Source organism: Rhinatrema bivittatum, chromosome 5, assembly GCF_901001135.1.
Source record: "Rhinatrema bivittatum chromosome 5, aRhiBiv1.1, whole genome shotgun sequence".
NCBI classification, from domain to species: Eukaryota; Metazoa; Chordata; class Amphibia; order Gymnophiona; family Rhinatrematidae; genus Rhinatrema; species Rhinatrema bivittatum.
Window position 1 is genome coordinate 346,720,522 of NC_042619.1, and position 18,006 is coordinate 346,738,527.

Below are 18,006 nucleotides of genomic sequence, written 5' to 3' on the forward strand. Positions count from 1 at the left end.
TGATAGACTCCTTCTCCATTGAGTTTAAAATGAGCATTCTGCCGGCTCTGATCATACATTTTAACTTGTGTTTCTACGAACATTTTCCAGTCTGAGCACTTTTTAAACTCCCAATACATTAGTATAACATAAAATAACATCTTGTAGAAAATGACATAGACGTTGAGATATTAAGACAACTCACTGACTACCTTGTAAAGATTATATAAAAGGAACAAATGTATCATAAATTACTATTTTAACAATCTAGTTAACTTGTTTTAATGTTCTGTTGACCCATAATGTTAAAACATTTTTTACCTGTGCATTAAGGATCTGTGTGCTGAGTTTCAACAAATAATTTTATCTCACATGTTATTGCACTGTCCACAAAGAAAGGCACCTAATAGCACTTTTTTTTTTTTTTTTAAAGAATATCCATTGGTATCATAGAATGGGAAATGTTCAACCTGTTGTTTAAATGTATGCAAACTGTTTGTTCCAACAAATTTTCTTCCTTCATATGAAATTTCTTCTGAAGCTCTTATTAATGGCACGCTATCAAAAGTCAAGCAAACGCTTAGGGGCGGATTTTCAGAGCCCTGCTCGCGTAAATCCGCCCAAAACCGGGCGGATTTACGCGAGCAGGGCCCTGCGCACCGGTAAGCCTATTTTACATAGGCCTACCGGCGCGCGCAGACCCCGGGACTCGCGTACGTCCCGGGGTTTTCGGAGGGGGGCGTGCCGGGGGCGTGTCGGGGGGCGGGCCCGGTCGTCGCGGCGTTTCGGGGGCGTGTCGGCAGCGTTTTGGGGGCGGGTACGGGGGCGTGGCTATGGCCCGGGGCGGTCCGGGGGCGTGGCCGCGCCCTCCGTACCCGCCCCCAGGTCGCGGCCCGGCGCGCAGGAGGCCCGCTGGCGCGCGGGGATTTACTTCTCCCTCCGGGAGGCGTAAATCCCCCGACAAAGGTAAGGGGGGGGTGTAGACAGGGCCGGGTGGGTGGGTTAGGTAGGGGAAGGGAGGGTAAGGTGAGGGGAGGGCAAAGGAAAGTTCCCTCCGAGGCCGCTCCGATTTCGGAGCGGCCTTGGAGGGAACGGGGGGAGGCAGCGCGGCTCGGCGCGCGCAGGCTATACAAAATCGATAGCCTTGCGCGCGCCAATCCAGGATTTTAGTGGATACGCGCGGCTCCGCGCGTATCTACTAAAATCCAGCGTACTTTTGCTTGAGTCTGATGCGCAAGCAAAAGTAGGCTGATCGCGCTTCTTTTAAAATCTACCCCTTAATTAATAAGAGTAAACAATGCTGTAGCCTCCCAAACAGGCCGATGCAATATCGGCACATGTTAAATGGGCAATCATGATTGAGCTCCCGCTCCCTTAATGTGCCGTGGTAAAAAGGAGGCACTAGAGCAGCCTCCTCTCTTCTACCACTCTTGTGAAGCGGGACCACCACCGTTCCTCTCCAATCCTGTGGCACCACTCCCGTTTCCAGGGATCTATTGAACAGGTCCTTCAGCGGACCTGCCAGCACATCTCTGAGCTCCCTCCATAGCCTGGGATGAACCTCATCCGGGCCCCATGGCCTTCTCCACTTTCAGTTTGTTTAGCTCCTCCCATTCATTCTCTTCTGTTAAAGGAGTTTCATCTCCTCCATCCCCAGATACGATCTTGTCAACCAGCAATGGTCCTTCTCCAAAGTCTTCTTTAGTGAACACTAAACTGAAGTATTTGTTTAATATTTCTGCCATTTCTTTGTTTCTCTCCACACATTTCTCCTTGTCATCTTTTAATTTCACTATTGCACTTCTGGCCTCACTTCATTCTCTAATATATGTTTTGTCTCCTTGCTTTGCCTCTTTGGCAATCCTTTCTTCAGCTTGACCTTTTGCTTCCCTTATTTCTTTTTCGTCTCCCTCAGTTTTAACAGATATTCTTCTCTGTGTTCCTTTCTTGGGATCCTTTATACTTCTCAAGCACTGTTCTTTTTGCCTTTATTTTTTCAGCCCCCTACTTGGAGAACCCAAGGGCCGTGAACTGCAAGTCAATCCTCAATAACATTTTAGCTTGGAACTGAGATTACAGCGAGGTCTGTATTCAGCCCCTGTGCGGCTCTGCTGGCTAGCTGGTTACAGTCTGGCATAATTTAGAAGTGTGTGAGGAGTCCAGGCATGGATTTACATACTGGCCTAATAGAACTGGGCCTGGAGTGGCAACAATTGAGGGGTGGAAAATATCCTTCCTCCACCCTCCTCCCACCACCCTGAAATCCTGCCCCAAAGCTTGGAAGGTGCTCCTCCTGCCACTGCCTCCTCTTCTTGGACCTCAGCTCCAGCAACAGTCTTCAAAGCACAGTGAGTAGAGGCACTCACAGGCCCAGCCCCTGGTGGACTTCCATGCAAGGACTGCAGTCTGTGAGTGCAAGCTCTTCCTCGGTGTTCTCTGTACTTTGAGGATCACGGCTGGAGCTGAGAACCAGAGATTCCATGCATGTCTTGGAGATTTGATGGAGGCAGGGGGCAAGGGGCGTAGCCTAGCACCAGCAATGAATCATTACCTAGGTATGGTGACCCACCAAATCTATTTTTCATCTCACCAGGTAGAGGAAACGTCACATAGGGGACGGGAAGAGGTTGCAGGGATGTTTTGCATGGCTTTAATAAATTGGCTCTTACTGAAGGGCCTGATTTCATTAAGGTCTTTTCCTATAGGCACATTATGGGACAAAAAGCCTTAGGGGTAGATTTTCAGACGAGTGCGAACAGCTTACTTTTGTTTGCGCTCCAGGCGCAAACAAAAGTACGCTGGATTTTAGTAGATACGCGCGTAGTCGCGCGTATCGGCTAAAATCCTGGATCGGCGCGCGCAAGGCTATCGATTTCGTATAGCCTGCGCGCGCCGAGCCGCGCAGCCTACCCCCGTTCCCTCCTAGGCCGCTCCGAAATCGGAGCGGCCTAGAAGGGAACTTTCCTTTGCCCTCCCCTCACCTTCCCCTCCCTTCCCCTACCTAACCCACCCGCCCGGCCCTGTCTAAACCCCCATCCTACCTTTGTCGGGGGATTTACGCCTCCCGGAGGGAGGCGTAAATCCCCGCGCGCCAGCGGGCCTCCTGCGCGCCGGGCCGCGACCTGGGGGCGGGTACGGAGGGCGCGGCCACGCCCCCGGGCCGTAGCCACGCCCCCGTAGCCGCCCCCAAAACGCTGCCGACACGCCCCCGCAACGCCGCGCGCTCCGGCCCCGCCCCCCGACACGCCTCCCGACACGCCCACTCCGAAAACCCCGGGACTTACGCGAGTCCCGGGCTCTGCGCGCGCCGGGAGGCCTATGTAAAATAGGCTTCCCGGCGCGCAGGGCCCTGCTCGCGTAAATCCGCCCGGGTTTGGGCGGATTTACGCGAGCAGGGCCCTGAAAATCTGCCCCTTAGTGAACTTAGCAATCATCAACTAATCCAACTGTAACCTCAACTCTGGGTGTGGATGCTACCCTGGTAAATAAAAAAAAAAAATCTCACCACCTTCTGTACTCAGTACTTCACCCAAAAGACATCACCCAAAAGGCTGTAGCTGGGGAGCTATTATATAGCATTACCAGTGAGCAGGCCATGGCAAACCCTGAAGAAGGAGGAGCTGTTTCTGCATGGACCTCCCAATATCCATCCTACTCTGACTAGCTGACACTGTACAAACCCAGGGCTTAATGGTGACCCAGGAAGTGCCCGGGTTACACAATCGTCTCAACCATTATATCTTACCTCTAATTGCCAAAAGCCTAGCATACATCTCCCCTCCTCTCTTCCCCTCCCCTATTTATTTTGCAGCTCTGAGTTCTTCAGTCTATATTGAGTTTTAGATTCCTAGTCTCCTGATCGCAATCTATCATAAAAGCTTTGCTACTCAACCAAATTGGTTTGAGAGAAGGGCATTACTTATTTATTTATCATTGGTACTGATAAACAGTTCCCAAGCTTCATTCATACCTAGTCTACTGAGTGAGTGATATTTCCATTCTCTAGTCTTTCCACCGTTTCTTACATAATCAATCTGCATTTTAACTAGTTACCTAATCTGATATTGCAATTAGTCAGATTTCTATTCAACGTAATAACTCTTCTTCTGATTGATTTTAACAGGAACAGATCTATTCTGGAATGTATTTAACACACATTAGATTAAAAAGTATAATCCTTGACTTTCAGATTCCTATATTTCCAGATATTTATGATCTTAAATTCCAAAATATTTGCTATTAGTTCTTTGAAGACTAATTTGCTTACCTGATCTATCAGTGCAAAATTTATATCTTGCCTCACAACTTGAATTTCCACTACCTCTGACTCAACATTAGTAAAATATATTTTAAGCATACCTTTGAGCCATTAGGGGCTAGGAATGTGCAGAGGGAAACATTTTGCTTTGGTTCATTTATTTGTTTTGCAGGTCACTGTGAAAGAGTGTCCCTAAAAAACCCTCCTTTACCAATATCTCTGGTGCAAGTAACTCTGTGGGCAGGTCCCCTGAGAGCAGGGAAAAAGGGAGTAGGCCCAACCACCACCAGCTGGCCCGCATACCTCTGATTCCTGGGCTGCTGAAGAGGAGAGGGAGAGCCCCTTGAGGTTACCATCTGACCAGGGTTGCTCCGCCTCCCACTAGCCATTTGTTTAGCCCAAGTGAACTTTACCCTACAAAAATAAATCATCATTCATAGGAGCATGCAATAGGAAGAGGGGCGTGTTTTATGGTAATAGCCTGTTTATCGCAAAGTGCGCTATCTTATCACTTCGCATAGGTATTACCGCAGAGTGCAATAACTTTTTTGCAGTGTGCGGTAAGTGCCACAATTGTTGCAATTCCCGTGTACTCTTGTTCACGCCTGGTGCGCAAACAAAAGTACACGTGTGCGCAGATTTATAAAATGTGCCCCAGCAGGCGTATTTTTAAATCATACATGTGCAACTGCACGCGGGATTTACAATTCCAGAACATGAGCAGTCTTGTGCCCATATGTGCATGTATGGGTGCTCGCATGCTCGTTTTAAAGTTACCATCAATGTGCCCACTATTTCTGAAGAGCATGCATTACCTGCAAACAGCGAACACTCTTCAGAAATAGTGTGCACTATGGGCTGAATTTTCAAAAGGTTTACGCACGCCGGGCCACGCGTAAAGCCCCGGGGCGCGAGTAAGTCCTGGGGCTTGCAAAAAGGGGTAGTCCGGGGTGAGGCAGGGGCGTGGCCAGAGGATCCCGGCACAGTGGCCATTTGCTGCTGTGCCAGGGATCGCGTGCCGGCAGTCGGCCGGCGCACACAACTTACTTCAACCCCAGGGCGGCCTGGGTGGGAACGGGGGAAGGCAGCGCGGCTCGGTACGCACAAGGGGCCGGATTTACGCGTGCAGGGCACTCGCGCGTATTTTGCATAGGCCACCGGCGCGCGCACAGCCCCGGGACACGCGTAAGTCCCGGGGCTTCGTAAAAGGGGCGGGGAGGGGGGCGTGTCGCCGGCCCGGGGGCATGGTCGAGGCCTCCGGACCAGCCCCCGGGTCGGGTGGTGGCACGCCAGCAGCCCGCTGGCACGTGCAGATTTACGCCTGCTTTCAGCAGGCGTAAATTTGCCAACAAAGGTAGGGGGGGGGTTAGATAGGGCCGGGGGGGTGGGTTAGGTAGGGGAAGGGAGGGGAAGTTCCCTCCGAGGCCGCTCCGATTTTGGAGCGGCTTTGGAGGGAATAGGCAGTGCGCGCCGGGCTCGGCGCGCGCAGGTTGCACAAATGTGCACCCCCTTGCGCGCGCCGACCCCGGATTTTATAAGATACGCACAGCTACGCGCGTATCTTATAAAATCCAGCGTACTTTTGTTCGTGCCTGGTGCGCGAACAAAAGAACGCGCTCGCGCAAATTTATAAAATCTACCCCAGTGTGCACAATTGTGCACCCCGTTGCGCACACCGACCCCTGATTTTATAACCTGCGCGCGCCTGCATGCGCACGTTATAAAATCAGGCGTACATGTGTGCGAGCCGGGTAACGCGTGCACAGGTACGCCCACGCACTGTTTTGAAAATCTACCCCTATGTGTTGAAACTAAAAGATGAAAAAAGCTCCAGAGAAACAGAATTTAAATGAGAACCTCCCCGCTATGAAATGAAATGAATGAAAACAACATTTTTTTTGGCCTGCACACCTCTAATGCATCACGCTTTGGGGCAGCTCCTCTGATTTATTTGTTGCTGGATACTTTCCTGGAGATATAACAAGTTTCATAATGGTATACTATCAGTGCAATAGAATCATTTCAGTACTCATGTCAAAGCCACAGAAGCGTGGTCTTTTCATCTTACGTTAGTGATTCACCTTCTCAGTTCCAGCAGGGTCTTATAAGATCAATGTTGTTACCTTCAGCCCTCAAGACAGACCACAAGGCAAACTTCCAAGGTGATGAAACTTTCTTTCTCATCCTGAATTGTGTTTTATGGTTTGATACTCCCTCTAGCAAGGGGTCTGGCAGCCACGTGTTCCTGCCTCATCTAGGATGTCTGCCATGGGCTTGGCTCTCTTTGCTCTCCAATTCATAAGCTGCTGCATTTCCTGGTTTAAATTCACCTCCATTCAACTGAGCATATTATTGCCTTTATCACATTCTATCTGCATCCTGAAAACACATTTTTGAGTGGGCCTCAGGGTGGAGAATTTTCGAAACCACTATGAAATCAGGAACTTTACATTTAGTTTTCTTATTCCGATTCTTATTCCGATTCTGTAATTCAGAAGGAATGCCACTGCTTGCCTTTTAGTTATGCCTTTGATAACTATTTGCCAGTTTTATCTTGGGGAAAGCATAAACAATATTTCCTTGTTTTGTATATCCCTGTTTCAAAATATTCGAGCAGACTTTCATTGTTCTGTTCCTGGACGTGGCTTTTAGGATAAAAGAGTACATGTTCAGCCATGGAAAGAAACAGCCAACCCAAAAGAAGCCAGAACCCAATGTACTCTATGTAGGCAAAATTCGTATAACTGTATAAGAAAATTGCATTAGAATAAAGTATTGAAGAATACAAAGGTGCTTTATTCTAATAAACTGAAACTGTCAAATATGGGTACTATTGATGGAGACTGGATGACTGCTTTCATTATGTACTTGATTGTGACAAAAATATCAGCATCCCCTAACTCCTTTTATTATTGTATTATTAAAGATATGGACACAGCAAAGTCTATGTCTACAGTTACAAAAGGGTGTATAGAGTGATGGGGTAACCTTGTCTGTTACAGAGAGAACATTTTGTATTATTGGCAGCACATAAAATAGAACATTTACAAGTAGAGGTGCAATTTTTAAAAGTGCTTGTTTTCCAGCTATTCATCTGCTTTATTGGAAAGCATTTCTAAAACAGTTATTTCAATTTTGACTTTTTTTTTTTTTTTTTTTACAATACCATTTTTATTCATTAACACAAGAATAATTACTGCATTTTTCTATTCTTCAATACAATAGTACTTTTTTCTAATACAACTGCTACTTCTCTTGTAGAGTTATACAAATTTTGCCTACATAGAGTACATTGGGTTCTGGTTTCTAAAACATTCAGTATATATATATATCACTATTTCCACATTCCCATAGTGATATGTATACTGAATGTATTAGAAAGATATTGATCATATAGAAATTCACATTGATTAGAATTTTATAATAAATACAATAAATGAAAAAATTGTAATTGGATATTGGGGGGGTGATATGTGTTTTAATGGTTCCCTTAGAGAGGGATGAGAGGGGATGAATGTGTGAGTGAATGTGGGATATTTTAGGGGGTATATTGAAATGATGATGTATTAGGGTAATTTTGTACATACAGTAGGTGACCAGGGTGTTAGAGGGTTACAAGATATAACATCTGTTTAAAACAATGTGTATGTTTAATACTACTTTATAAAATGAGATGTAATAAAAATTTAAATGCAGTAAATTTGATGTTGTTCATGAAGAAAAGATAATAGGATCCCTTATTTTGTTGTTGTCATTAGGATTAAGTATAAGGGAGGGTAAGAGTCTCTTGTTGTATTACCATGTAATAAAAGTAAACCCATTTCTTCATTTTCATTCGTTAATACTAGGGATTCTCAGTGTTTGTCCCAAGCTCTTCTGAATTCAATTATTGTTCTTGTCTTCACCATCTGATTTGGGAGGGCATTCCACGAAGAAATATTTCCTGGCATTGTTCTTGAGTCTTCCGTCTTAGTTTCATATCATAACCCCTAGTTTTACAGCTTTCTTTCCATCCGAAAAGATTTGATGTTGAGCATCATTAATTCCTTTCAGAGATAAACCTTCCTACTGCTGCCTTAGTTGCAGGAATCAACTCGTTTTGAAATTTAAAACTCTTTGCACCCATAAGTGCAACGACAGTTCTCATTGAAGATGCAGTGACGCCATTTTGTTGTGACAGCATCGTGCTTAATCCATCCAAACATATTTTCTTTCACAAAAGGAGGGCGGACTAACTAGTGATTCTTACTTCAGACCCTGATCCTGATCCATTGGGTGACTCGTACTTGAATCGCAGAAGTCTCATTTCAGCTTGTGTGGACCGCATTTCTGAACACTAATGCTTTATAGGCAAGCGACATGGTAGCGTCATTCACTCTCATGTTGCACAAGTAACGTTAAAAATATGGCTTTCATCATACTGTATGATCCAGGGATTCCCCCTCAGGAAGCCATTCTCGGCGAATCAGCGCCTTATTGGAGACTTTACAACAATACCCAGGAAATTTGATCACATTCAAGGGGATTCTCACCAGACCCAGGATATCTTATAAGATTTTTTTCCACTGTAATATCTGCAGGTGTCATGAGTAAGATGAACTTATGTAAATATGCAGAATATATGTGTGATTATGCAAATGAGTTAATCCATGTACCTACCATGTCTTTATAGAGGATGAGTGGTAGCAGAGTTTCTTTTGTTGCATACTATTCTTCATCTATAGAGTTATTTATCAATTACTTGTAACAGAGTGCAGAGATACATTATCTGCCAGACTCTTTATTGACATATTGTATTGTAACATATCCAGATACAATTTACCTCCATATACCATTTGATTAATGCCATAGTTGCAATGCCATAAACTGTTTTAGATTGATGTAAAATTTATTTTGCTTCAGAGTTGTATTTCTTTTTATAGCTGCTCGTTTATTTTACTGATTGGAATGTCTTAATAAAGTATTCTTTTAATTTTTTATTCCTGCCAACGTATATTACACATTAGTGCTTCTCTTCCTTTAAGGGGAATTCTTTTGGTATATCTATCTATCTATAGATCTCTCCCTCTCTCTCTCTCTCTGTCTCACTCTGCTTCTCTCTCTCCCTCTATAGCAAAATAAAAGATTACACAGTAACACTAAAGATATATTATACAACCACAATAATTTTTTTTACTACTTTCAAACCAATTTTTCAAATGTGTAAAGTAGCCACATTCTGAATATAGTGGTTAAAGATGTTTAATCTAAGTCAGTTTTTAGTAAGAAGTGAAATATTGGTATGTTTGAATTACAGAGGCCACATGCACTACAATCTCCGACCACCCAAGTAAATGCAACGAGCAACGGATAGCATTGGGGAATACCAAGGGTCTGAAATTTATGGTTTTTAATAAAGATACGCTACCTTTGGAAGACGGAATCTCTGGGAAGAAGCAAACTCATCTGATTCTAAGCATGTCAGTTTGATGTGTTATTTCTTGCAGTGATGCTGGATTCTTCCAAAAAGGACAGAAGTATGTTCAACGAATGAGAGGGTTTTCCTGTGCTGCCAGTCAGCGTGTATATTCACCTGCCTATATGATGAGCTTTTCATAATGTTCCCCTGATAAAGCCTTTCATTAGGTGAAACTTAGGCCTATGTCGGGAAGAAGAAAAAGCATCTATAAGAAAAACTCATAAGCAGAACTTTAAGTAATGGCTTAAAGGTGGTGTTTATCCTAATAACATGAAAGAGGATTATTGAGAATTATTATGCATAGAAGAGCACTGTTGTCGTAATGTAAAGCGAGGGTGCTGATATTTTAAGTGGGGTGCAGTATGATTGGTATGACTGAAGTATGAATGGTTTTTAAGTGGAGTGATGATCTAATATTTATTTATTTATTTATTTATTTATTTATTTAAGGGTTTCTTATATACCGAGGCACGTTTGCAAAACATCACCTCGGTTCACAGTGTAACATAACTTAGCAACAAGCTTTACAATAATAATAATAATAACTTAGCAACAGGCTTTACAATAATAACATTAACAGGTGGGTTAATAGGGCAGGGGATGATAATACGAGAAATATATACAAATGTACATGTTAGTTTTAACAATAAAGTTATATAAAGCAATCAGGATAATTAGCAGGGTGAAGTAATAGATGGAAGGGGAAGACGGGGAGGAGAGCTATAGAGGTTGGGAGGAGGGGAGAGTAAATAGGAAGGGCGAGGGTCAATTGGGGTATAATAATAGTATGCAAAAGCATTATATATAGTTATAGATAGATATATTTTGCAGGGCAACATGGGAATTTGGCTTGCTCATGGAAGGATAGCCTTTATGTGGCCAGGTGCATCTGAGGGGAAGAGAATGGGAAGGGAGAGGAATCATACCGGGTACTTTAGGGCAAAGGTATATGATGCGTATCCTTTGCATTCCTTAGAGGAATAGACTTTTAATAAAAAAGCACATTAACAAGGCTGCTGCCTGTTTTTCTATTTTGGGGGGGGGGGGGCCGTAGCTCACAGAGCTGACTCAGGGAAGAAAGCTGACCCACTTGTGACCACCTTTCTATCCGCCTAATGCTCTTTCCTCACAAGGTGCCAGCCAAGCATTTAGCATTTGTCTTTTACAAGAAGGGGTATCTTAGTCATAGGAGGTACCACAATGCGGGCTTTGTGCCTTTGTTGAGTGACATTTAATGCTCGTGGTATAAGGCCTGTGGTTCATCCTGCCAAAGTTTCTGGGAAGTCTTATAAGGGTTTTGCTTCCATTCCAGCCCCCTCTTGTACCAAACTCTGTGCTAGAGGGCCTTTAGCAAGGTGTGTCTTTAAGATTTGTTCACCTGTAGCCACTTTTGTTTTGGTCTGTGTCCCTAATTGCTTTTATTTCTCAGTGATCTTCTTGCTGCCTGAAGGGCAAGAAATCTCCAGTGGGCCAATAATTATAACAAAGACAGTCTTTCATATTTCATAGTGATGTGATTCGGCCGAACCTTTTGGTTCAACCTTCGTTATCAGCCTGCTGCGGAAAATTTTGTTTCCCGCGGTTCAGACCAATTTTATTTCGTCTACCCCATCCCGAAACGAAGCCCGAAACCCGCCTCGAATTACAATGGGGGTTATAAAAAAACCCAAAAAACCCCAAACCCTCCCCAACCCTTCAAATTTAATTAATTGCACCCCCACCCTCCCGACCCCCCCAAGGCTTAGTGTGCACACTAATCCTGTTTAGCATGCACAAAAAAAGCAGTCAAGTAAAACTGCTTTCTACCCAAACCTAGGTGGCTAGATCTTCAGCTGAAAATCATCCTAAATCTAGCTAACTAAAACTCAATGAACTGGATTTAGGACTGTCATTTGAGGTCGCTTGACTTAAGGGGCTAAACTAGCTGGCTAGGCCTGGAAATCAACGGCTCACGTCAGCCACACCTTTGTGGCCATCCATGTTTCGTAGCTACATTTATCTGGCTAATGAATCTAGCTTGCCAAATTTAACCACTCTATGGGATATTTTCAACCTGAAGGTTCTAGCTAAGTCCTGAATTAGCCAACTAGATGTTTCTGAAAATTCTGAAGGAAACATATTTCTGGTGACAGTTTACTGCAAATTTCTACTTTATGCAATACCCTCACCACAAGTTACTTTGCCAAGTCACTCTGCTACATAATGATAGAAAGATTATAGATATAGACATGAATGTATTTTTTGTATTTGTTTACATTGAAGACAACTTTCAGAAGAAACAGCTGGTTTAGAAGTTACCGGATTAGATCCATAGGCCTGAAAATTGTTTTAGAGAATTAGGAAGTTTCAGGAGGCAGAGTTAGGTTGGGAGAGGAACAATTGCAGGTATTTTTCAAATATAAAAACATATTTTACAACATGCAGTTAACTTGCAGTAATAGATGTAGCTCTTCTTTGAACATTAGCTGCAAGGTATGTCAGTACCTTTGTTTCTATGTACCTTGTACACAGAGAGCTTGGTGAAAATTGTTGAGATATCGAACGACCATTTTTCTCTAGACAAGTTTTCTTAATTCTGATATCTCTCGAATTTACTAGCGTGATTTATTCTAAGATCTCTCCTTGAAGCTATTGATCACATTAGGGAGAGTAAAACGTCTCCTTTGTTTCTGCTATATTTCCAAAAGCAACACATTATATTTCCCTTGCTTTGGTTTTTAAGCAAACATCCTCCCATGACACTTAAACTAAAGGGCTCTATTATTTAAGTCACCCAAGGAAACCGAAAGGCTGTGGTTATGTATTGATTCAGACAGCTTGATATAGCTGCGCTATCTGTAGACTGAAATAATCACTTTTAATGACTTGAAACAAAATAACATTTTCAATCAATCACGGCTTGCAGGAGTCTTTAGAAATGAGCCATTTAAAAACAAAGTCATTTTGTACATCTGTGTCTGAAAACATACAGCACCTACTGTGTTCCCAACTGCAGAATACGAGCGTTCATCCACGCCAAGTGTACATTAAGGTCAGTTTTGCTCCCAGTAACATGAGCCTTAACAATATACCTCTTAACAAGTTTAAATCAGCTAACTAAAATGTTTTGGACATTTGTATTTATATGGTTGTGCCTTGGTTGCTCTCATCTGTTCACTTTAAATTCTGATTTTGATTGTGAGCTATGCAAGAGGACAAAATATAAGTTAAAAATAAGGACAGCATGCAGCTGCAGTACAGCAGCAATGATCTAAGGTCAGTAGGTACAGTTTGTGCTCTTGAAACAAATATTTTTTTTAATTAAATAGAGCATTCTCGGGGGTTCTCCCTCTCTGGTTCTCTGGCACTGCTGACTTCTGCTGCCCCCAGTGGGCTGGGGCTGGGAATGCATCCGCAGACAAACTCTAGACGTGGAAGTCTGTGTTGGATGGGTAAAATACCATAAGGCACAAATGTCAAAATTACTGGAAATAAAGTAGGAAAAAAAAAAGCTTTCAATTGCAATATTGCTTTCTGCATCCCGCATAATGTTAATTTAAAAAAAACCAAAAACACCTGTGTATTAATTTCAGTAAATTAATAATAAGAAATCATACATATTAAAAAAGGAAATACATCTAAAAAAAAATCAAAATAAACACAGAAAAATATATTCCATGATAAGGCCACCATAAGGGCACGAACATACAACATGTATAATAATTTAATATTAATGCCCAGACTGGTAAAATCAATACACTCTCTAAACAAAGAAGACACTGAATAAATATTCCTCTAATAATGACACTGCATTTAATATAACTTTTTCTTTTTTCCCCCACAATATATATTGCTTTATTTCTGTTTTGATTCTGTTCCTGTGTGTGACTGGATTTTTGCTTTGCCAATAGATATTGTTTTATTCTGCTGTTGCTTATTCTCTGACGTAGGACTGATTAATGTAGTAACCGCCATTCCATACATTTTACCTCCATGCTTTCTGTTGAGGGTAGTAACCGCTGCTCCGTGCAGGATGCCCCCCATGCAGGATATCCCTTATCTTCAGATCCATCCTTTAGCCACTAGGAATCCAACTGTGCTTATCCCAAGCTCTTTTAAATTCCACTACAGTTCTTTATTTTTAACTATCTCTACCAGGAGGACATTCCATGCATCCACCACTCTTTCCATGAAGAAATATTTCCCGATATTCCCGAATCTATCCTCCCAGAGCTATAATGTATCTATCTATCTATTTATTTATTTTAAAACTTTTCTATCCCGTCGTTTAGTAGAGCACCATCACAACGGTTTACAGCTAGGCACAAGTAGGTTTGGTTTGGTTTCTAAATTATCCATAGGGTGCCAGTGTTGTACGGTTACATAGTTCAATAATATACTCTAAATAGGGAATGGGTTGTGGTTACCATTTATGATTGTTAGGATAACCATGTGTTTATACTGTCTTTCTAATTTAATACTTAATTACGATAAAAATAATAAAAATGAGCAATTCTGCTTTTTATAGGTGACTTTCATCTGTAGTTCTAAAGCTTTCCTTCCATTGGAAAAGGCTCAATTCAGCAGCATCATTTATACCCTTCAAGTATTTAAATGCACTAGGAGCCAGCCTTCTATGCAGCCTCCCTGCCACAAGAGGTCCCCATTGAGCAACATCTGCTCTCGCTCCAGCCGTAGACTCCATGGGCTCATGACTGTTGCGTCCGTCGGTCTCAGACGGCTTCGACCTCTGTGCCTCACCTTTCTCTCTGCCCTTCCTGCTAGCCTTGGGAAGATGGCTGCCACCGCATCATCATGCTGCTCTCTCCGGCATCCCCGGAATGGCAATGGCAAGGCTATCCGCCATGTTTCTCCTGAGGGCCTCCTAGGGTGCGCACGCGCATGCGCACGCCACCCACGTCTTTATCCATGTCAAGGCGGGAACATCGGGGGCGTCCCCCTCGAGCATCGTCACGCCATCCGGGTATTTAGCCTGCCCTTTGTTTGCTAACAATTCGAGTTAGCAAAGATTGGAATGCCTCCGGACTGAGCTACTCTGCAGCTTCCGTGCTGCCGCTGGAAGCTCTCTCTGCCCTTCAGAGTATTTCATCTAAGGGTACTCGCTCCTCAGGGCCCTTTGCTTTCTTTCAGGTGCCTATCTGGGATACCAGGTACTCACTCCTCGAGGGCCTGCTCTCTCTGCCTTGGTGCCTGTAATCCAACTACTTCTGCCTGCTGGGATCTACATCTATACAGCTACCAACTTAGTGAGTAATCTAACCATTGTCAGTCTGTCTCACCTACAGCTCAGCACTGGGAACCTGCAACCGGAACTCCCTATACTATATTGTGAGACGGGTCTCCTCTGCTGAGGGCCCCTGGACTGCTTCCTCCAGTAAAACCATGTTGCCTTGGATCCTATAACCCATTGGCTTATAGTTGACTATCCTTTCCTTCAGCAGCATTTCCATTAATTTTCCTACCCACTGAGGTAAGACTTACTGGTCTGTAGTATCCAGTCTCCTTTCTGCTCCCACTTTTGTGACTTAGGACCACCACCGTCCTCCTCCAGTCTTGTGGCACCATTCCCATTTCTATGGATTTATTGAGCAAATCTTTCAGTGGACCTGCCAGAACCTCTCTGAGCTCCCTTAGAATCCTGGGATGTATCTCAACAGGCCCATGGCCTTGTCCACTTTCAGTTTTCTTAGTTGTTCTGTAAAAGGGTTTGTATCTACTCTATTCCCATCTGTACTCTTTTCTAGCATCAATGATCCTCCCCCCAAGGTCTTCTTGGGTGAACACTGAGTTGGTTTAATTTGTTTGCTTTTTCCTTATCTTTCTCCACACAGTAACATTTGTCTCCTTTCAGTTTTATAATACCACCTCTAGTCTTCCTTCTTTCTCTGATATATCTGAAAAATAATTGGAGCAGACTGGGAGGGACCTGGGGAAGGAAAGATTGCGTAATTTACCCCGTACGTGCTGCTGACACATGTGCATGCAGATTTAAAAATCTGGTGCACATTAACAGTTATAACATTAACAGTTATGAAAATTCCTCCTCCCTCCCCCCAAATTATTTGTTATAACGTTCTCATTGTTTGGCCCTGTTACTTGTAATATGTGAGCCCAGCCTTAACCCTCCCGTTATAATGTTTTCAACATTTGACTTTGTTATATGTAATTAGTGGTTAAATCTGTAAACCGTTTCAACATTTGACTTTGTTATATGTAATTAGTTGTTAAACCAGTAAACCGTTGTGAAGGCTCTCTCCAAACAACGGTATATAAAAACCGATAAATAATAAATAAATCAATCAAACATGTGCACGCGGCCAATGGATTTTATAACATGCGCGCACCGGCACACACATGTTATAAAATTGGCACGTCTATGTGCGCGCACCGGGAACTGCGTGCACATGGATGCACGCACGCTTCTTTTAAAATCTACCCCTTAGAGAACAGCCACTGCTTATTACTGGCTTTAGCAGCATGGGATCTATTTAATAGTTGAGTATTTGCCAAGTACTTGTAACCTGGCTTGGCCACTGTCGGAAACTGGATACTACGCTTGATGGACCCAGTATAATAACTTCTTATGTTCTTATTAGCGAGCAGGGGGAGTTTATATTTTATGATGTGGCTGGGGAGGGGAATTAATTTGATTTTATCTCTTTATTTATAATTTTAACACATCTCTACAAGAAAAACAAATCTTGCAACAACAATGTTGAGACTTAGGAAATATAGTACAAGAAAACCAAATAAGTCAAACTTAAACAATACAAAGTCAAACTAAAGCCCTCAAACGTTCAAGGAAGGTAAAAAAAAACAAAAAACCCAGTAATTTAAGGAGGAAAATAATAAAAAGAAATAACAAATAAGTACAGGCCTAATGAGAAGATAAAGTATCTATATTAAACACTCTCAGCTGAATCCCCAACTCCTACCAACCCAGAAGACTAGAAACTGGACTGGAAATATTCTTTAGATCAAGGAAATCACGTAAATGTTCTGGTTAATAAAAGACACAATGAAACCTGTGCGTACACTGCTAGACATTTACAAGGATAATGCAAGAAGAAAGTTCTAGTTCCTTGCTGCACAGCCTGGAAGGACTTCCTTCTTTCCTGACATCAGTGAAAAGCAAAACCATTTGGCCCATGCATATTTTAGAAGCCTTTTGAAAGTAAGTTTTTTATAACATTGTCCAAGTCATCCCTGAAAACAAAAACATGCGGAACCAGAACCTTCAACTGACTACAAAACATCCATATCCCTGAACGTAGAAGCAGTTCCAACCTCCAACAAATTATAAAAAAGCAAACTTTATTGCATCATCCGAAATAGAGAAAATTTCAAAAAACTGTTTTAAAGTATCCAATGGAACACTTTGAGAAGATCAACATAGAGAAAGTGCTACTTTCGTGAATTCTAATACTGCAGGCCTGCATAGATAAGGGGGAGTCCTTCTCTGCTCAGCCATCACTGGATGAGGTCTACTGGACCTCATCCAGTGAGGTCCAGTAGACCTCACTGGACCTCACGGGAGGCCTGTCTCCCTATTTTTTGGCTGCTGGTGGGATCTGGCTGCATGCACCAAGCCCCATGGTACACCATGCCCCAGCTCACTGCTTCTGGCAGCCCCCGGGAACCCTGATTGCTCCCCCTTCCACCCATTTGTGCACTCCTGCTCTAGGTGGCCCTAGGCTCCTCTGCCTCGCTGGCGGGCATGGGTGCCCCGGAGGCCGAGAGCCACCTCTTCTCCTGCTGCCAGGCAGGATGGGTTCCCCCAGCAGCTGCAGGCCCCTTTTCTTGCCTGGGCAGGATGCAATCCCCTGCCCCCGGGCATCCCTACAGCCTGGCAGGGGTCTTGACAATCCCCCCCCCCACACACACACACACACACACACGGCCCCCTTGCTATATTACTGCTTTCAGGCTGATTTACCTTGGGCCATGCACCACTCTAAGGTCATTCCTGGTATAGCTTATATCACTAGCAGCCGAAGAGTAGAACAGGCCCTCAGGGCTTCTGTCAACAGTCAGTGATGAGAGGGAGAGATCCAAAGTGCATCAGAGCATGTAAGAGAGCATGTAAGAGAGAGAGGGCATGTGAGAGAAAGTGAGTGTAGGTGGTGTGAGATAGCGAGATCATGTATACAATAAAGCATGTGATTTATGTGTGACAGAATATGTGTAAAAGAGTGAGAGTGTATGTGTATGATAAAGTGAGAGCACGTATGAGAGAGCATGCATGTGAGAGCATGTGTGTGTGTGTGAGAGATAAAGCATGTATGAGAGTGATTTTATTGTTTGTTTTATA

At 43.4% G+C, this 18,006-nt stretch overlaps 1 protein-coding gene across 1 annotated transcript in view; it reads right to left on the minus strand.

Annotated features, from left to right (window-relative positions):
• NALCN (sodium leak channel, non-selective) overlaps positions 1 to 18,006 on the minus strand; it is a 549,662-nt gene that overhangs the window by 503,587 nt on the left and 28,069 nt on the right. The gene's annotated exons all lie outside the window — the stretch shown is intronic.